This window comes from Danio aesculapii, chromosome 6, assembly GCF_903798145.1.
Source record: "Danio aesculapii chromosome 6, fDanAes4.1, whole genome shotgun sequence".
Taxonomy (NCBI): Eukaryota; Metazoa; Chordata; class Actinopteri; order Cypriniformes; family Danionidae; genus Danio; species Danio aesculapii.
Genome location: NC_079440.1, coordinates 25,162,298 through 25,168,361, shown reverse-complemented (window position 1 = coordinate 25,168,361; position 6,064 = coordinate 25,162,298).

The following is a 6,064-nucleotide window of genomic DNA, read 5'->3' as shown; positions in this document are numbered from 1 at the left end:
GTGTGTGTGTGTGTTTGTGTGTGTGTGTGTGTGTGCATGCATTATTCAATCATCATCATCAGTGCAAAAGCAAAACACACAAGAAATGTATTTATACTTTGTTTGTAGGTTCAGCTTTTTTTGTGACAGCCTGTGACAGCAGAAAGCACACACTGCATGTTTTCTTTATTTGTTAACTGTAAATTAGGGCTGGACAATTAATCAAACAAAAATAGCAAATGCGATTGGTCATCGTCATGCACATCTTGTCAGGAGAGCACAGTTGAATGTTCAGTAGTAAAATTCCTCCGAAGGCCAGAGGGTGCTCTCCTTTAGAAATTCCAAACACAAAGAAGCCTAGGAAATACACATAGCTTTACATGAAAAGCATGTTTTATAGGCTGTTTTTCAATATATGTTCTTCAGCAATTTTGTATCCTTGTATTCTCGTGTAACGTCATCATCAACTGGAGAACAGAGGACACAAGGACAGAAGTTCTTGGACGTGTTTTTGATATCAAGGATCGAATCGAAGTCATTGTTGCTGAGTAAAATAGGTGAAAAACACAGCATTTTATATAGATTTATTATTAAAGTTCAGAGATATAACTTGTTTCTCTTAGCAGTTTTCTTAAATGAGACGGTGAAAATTAACATTAACATGAAAATCTTATTAAAGGTTTAAACACATTAAAGGTGTTTATTTGCTGAAATTCGTAGTAAAGAGCACCTACTTTACCTTTTTTTCAAGATTTAAGATAAGTCTTGTGTGTCTGCAGAATGGTCTGTAAAATGTCAGCTCAAATAACCCAACAGATTATTTATTAAACCTTTCAGATTATTGGATATTTGAGCTGTTATGACATTGTAGCTGTTTTTGTTGCTTGTGTCTTTAATGCAAATGAGCTGCTTCTCCCTGCCCACCCTTCCCACGTGCATGTCTGAGACGTTGAGATTGCTCAGATGCGTGTAGCCTTCATGCAGATAAACAGCACAGTGACAGACAAGAATTAAGCAGATCTCGCTTCCTACAGTAAGAAGTTTCCCAATGGTTATTTGATATATTTCAATCACATTTTAGCTTTGCACTGTTTTTGCAAGGCAAATGTGACAGCATACACGTTAATATCCACTGCTGTATGGACATCCATTATGTTAATGTACAAAATAAACCTGATTTAAGTCCACAAACCGGGATTGAAGCAACTTCTTTTATAATTGTACTGACATGCGACTGTGGTGATGAATTACGTAGCAATTATACTGTCTTTTCTTTATTATAAACATGCACTGTTTTAAAAACGTTTTAAACTTGTAAAACTCATTCTTGAGGTTAAGCAGATGATCACAGAGAGCTGAACAGACCTTTAAATCACAGTTGCTTTGTGCACATCCTGTCTTGTGGATATGATTTTACAGGTTACTATGGAGCCATGTTAATATGTGGCTGTCAATAAATTTGGTGGGCGGGGAAACCGTACTCCTACATCACGTTGCGCTGGGCCTCAAAACGGAAAAGATTTTCAAAATGGGATCCTATTTTTAATGGCAGAAAATTAAAAAAGAGAGACTTATTGTGTTTATGTCACCCCTATATGATTTTCATCATAAGTGCCCTTTAAAATCTATTTATATTTATAGTGCAAATTGTTCCTCTGAGGTAACCTGGCAAGAATGGTCTCCACGAGAAAGCTAGTCCATTCTCTGCATTCTTGGAATTGAGAAACAGCCATTGATTCAGCATGTCTTATGATCACATGACTATGGAATAATCTCAGTAGGATTTATTTCAAGCCCTCAACTGAAATTTATAAGAGAGATATGTTATGCTGAACGTTATTATATGTGGCATTTGAATAGGCATCATTTACTAAGTTCATTAAGAAACGGACAATTATGTTAATTTCATTATTTTACAATTAAATCAATTTAGATTTTAAACATGATTTAGCTCAGATTGTCACTAGCTATATTTCCATCCACCTATTTTATGCGCATTTTGGATATGCGCATAAAAAACAGTTTAGGGAAACATCAAGATGCGCATAAATTTTGAAAATGCGCATAAAAAACATATGTGCATAACAGAGTAGGATAAACTTTTTATTCGATAAGAAAAGATGCACATAAACTGCGATGGAAACACTTTTACTGAACAAATTCCAGTATGCGCATTAAAAAAAGTCATGTCACTTTGTTATGAGAGATCATGTTGATGACGTGAATGGACAAACCATTCAAACCATTGTGTCTGAGCACACTGTAAAACACCTGAAATGTTGTTTTGGTCATTCTGAAATACCTTAATCATTGCAGTATTAGTGTTATTATATTATATTATATTATATTATATTATATTATATTATTAATGACCTCTAGAATCGAGCGTCTGTGCTCCGCATCTCAAGCCTTCAAACACCACTGCGCGTTCACTGTGTGTCAGGATTGGCTTCTGAGTTGCAAGTCATTTATTAAATGAAGAAAAGACTCACGCAGCTTATCTTATCACAGCAAATTCTGTTTTTACTGTTGATATTTGGCACCAGTTAATCAGGAAGTAACGTTTTTTTTTTCAATTTGACTTGTTGGATGGAAACGCTGTTTTATTCACACATATTTTATGTGACAATCCAGTTTTGCACATAAAGTTAATTTGCATTTTTGGATGGAAACATAGCTAGTGGCTCTACAGTATGTAATAAATGCTGCATATTAAAATGCCACATATCTGGAAGCAGGTGGTAGAGTTCTACTAGAACCAGTTTACTGTTAAAATACACATGAAAACAGCCTTCGATTGATTTTCCAGCCCTCCAGTGAGTGTACACAAATAAAATTGCAGTGAATTTTACCCATATAAACATGTAGGTAGAGCCATGTATTTCCAGTGAGGCTTGGTTGTTATTAGCCCACATACAGTGACTCGATGGCTAATGAGATGTTTGCGCCACTAGTTGAGCAATTAAGCTAAATGAGTTCTTTTATTATGTTACTTTTATTACGTTAACAATCTCCATAATTGACAATGTAAGAGGTTTCTAAGCAGGATAGTTCACAGCAGTGCTGGCGAATGCACACAAGTGAATTAAATGATGAACATTTCATTTGGGTGAGCATCATCTGATAGAGTCACCCACCAGGAGCCTGTCCAATCCACAGCTTGAAGTCCAGCACGTCTCGCAGAGCCAAAAGCACATTGTTTATGTTCTCTGGTGAAGTGCTTTCAGCAATGTCAAGGGCTCTTCTCTGTGGAAACAAGACTCCATAGCAACCAGTGCACAGAACAATTCATCAGTAGTCACTTTAGTGACTGTTTAGTAGCTAAAAATGTTGTTAATCAGAAGTCAATCCACACACATATTGAGTGTATCTGCAGATTGAAATAAAATAGATCAACAGGCCATTGTGACCATAGATGAATCTCAAATAGCTGTTTCCATTTTTGGGTACCCTTCCAAAAGGGTACCTAGCACAACAAAACAGTACCAAAGGGCGGAGCAAGACGCACAACTGAATGCTTTTGGTTTACAGAGATACGTCACTAGCTTGTGCATAAGCAGGAGAATGAAAACAAAGGAAACGGCAATTTTAAATACACAGCCGAGACATTACACCATAATAATATATACATTTAATATAAAGCCATGGTCAACCCGAGCTTAAACAAACCTTGTCATCGTCTTGATGAACAGCCACAAATAATGATCTTCTTGAGCTGATGATAGTAACGTGCGAGTGATTATTGAAGTGCTTCTGACATCCGACCTTTTCAGAAACAGACAAACGCTAGAGTGAAGCACCAAAAAACAATGGAGAGCTGGAAAAAACAAACAAGCAAATGATCCTTTCAGCAACCTAAAACATGAACAAACTGAGATGTTTAACTATTATCATCACCTTTTGGACTATTATGAACCTGGAATGACGGAATTACTTTCTAACAAGAGGTTACATGTGCAGGTGAAGATGCAGACGAGAGGTTTGCACTGACTATAGGCTATATGTTGCATGTTGTTTTTGAATCCAAATACAGTAAGGCCTAAATGTATGCTGTGTGTAGTTTTTCTGTAATTGGTAACATTTCAGAGACTGTAAAGGGCTGTATCTGTTCATATGTTGCATTTATTTATTTTATATAATTGCAGATGTTACAATAGACTATTTCATTGATCGGCTGTTATAATCAAATCTTGTTCATAGAAAAGTTAGTAATAAACATTTATACACAAGTATTTATGTGTATAAAGCATCTGTTTTGTGAGAAGTGCTTCCCATAGGATATGTGAATGACCCATACAGCTTTACTTTTAAATTTCCTTGAGCGAGAATGATGTTGACTGAAACTTTCTGTCAAACACCCCACCAACCAGACGTTAGTACCATTGGTACCCTTTTGGCAGTGGAAACACAAGCCTGATAAAGGTGACTCGTACGGACCCGTACTGTACTGTACCATACCACTCAGTGGAAACAGGCCATAAAGGTGAAGGTACATCAACTTTTAGAGCAATGTTGCCAGGCAAATTTGGGCAATGATGCTATCAGTGGGCAACCAGGTCAGACACAGAGCAACTAATTAGAGCAGCTGGCACCAGACAACTTTTGTTGCCAATTCTCAGCAAAATTAGTAAAATATCCAAGCAAAATATTACAAAGCAAAACTGCTCAAAAATGCTCCATGAGTAATAAGAAGAATGGTGAACATTTTGGATTTTGTTTGCATGAGTTTGCATAATTCAGCTAATCAGCATTGACCTTGAATATAATTATGCTTTTCGATTTATTTAATTTGTGCTGCTGGATTAATTATGGTATTAATGTGCATCAGGAGGCAGATTTGAGGAGTGTTTTAATGAGTGTGTTAGGCTGCTGTGGCCCGCAGCTCTCAGTGGTGAGCATTATGAGTGAAAACCCCTGTTGACTCTGGTCTTAGTGAGTCTTTATCGCTAGTAAAAGGTCAGTTCTGTCAATCATACACTAATCACCTGACCACAGTCTGTCTATACTGCTCATTAATCTGACGCATCTAAAACACCAAACTAGCTGATTTTGAACTTAAAAATTCCCACATTTATGTGCGTTATATGTGTTTATTGTTTTTTGTTGGTGAAAATTATAAAATGTTTAATGAAGCTATTATTATAATGAACTGTGAGAACTCCCTGCAGGCACAGGACGTCAACATGGCGTCATATTGACATTATACCACAACGTCGTGGGGATGTTGGATTTTGTTTGGAAATGAAAAACAGGTTGACGTCAGAATTCAACGTCAGGCCGATTTCAATGTCCAACCTAAAATCGACCAAATATCAACGTCTAATCATGTTACACCGTGACGTTGTGTGGCGTTACCGCTATGACATCTATCAGAGATTGGATTTTGCTCACTTTCTACAACCTAAAATCAACCAAATATCAATGTAATTTGAAGTCGTTATTGGACGTCAAAATAACGTACGTCCTTAGATGCTGGCTAGACATAGAATTTTGGTCACCTGACGTCATGACCTAAATCTAACCTAATATTAATGTCTTATGATGTTGTGTGCCTGCTGGGCTGTTTGTACAAACTGTGTTGTACCCCTGTGAAGTCATTGGGCTAAATGTCACCCAAATGTATCTTATTGTGAAACAAGAAAACACTTTTTTTATTTGGTGTTGGGATTCAGTATGATGTAAGCAGATTGAACAAAAATGTAGACATGTCATTGGATATAGATTCATCAAGAATTTAATTAATTGCTATGAGATAAAGCTGTCAAGCTTTATAGCATTAATTACACAACATCATCAGTTTATTTAGATGGTCCCCTTTGAACATTATGTTGACTGTAAGTAACTGCAACTACATGTCACCTAGCAGTCATTTGATTATTAGTAGGGCAATATTAGACTGCTAGGCTTGGTGGAATAGTTACTTCTATACTGTAAAAAGATATTAGTTGAGTTTACTGTAAAAAAAAAAGTGATTCAATCCATTGCCTTAAATATAGTCAACTTAACGTTCGAAGTTACAAAGGGTTTACTCACTTTTTTTACTCACTCTCTTCTTTAAAGTAACATAAACCTGTTGCTTTCAAGG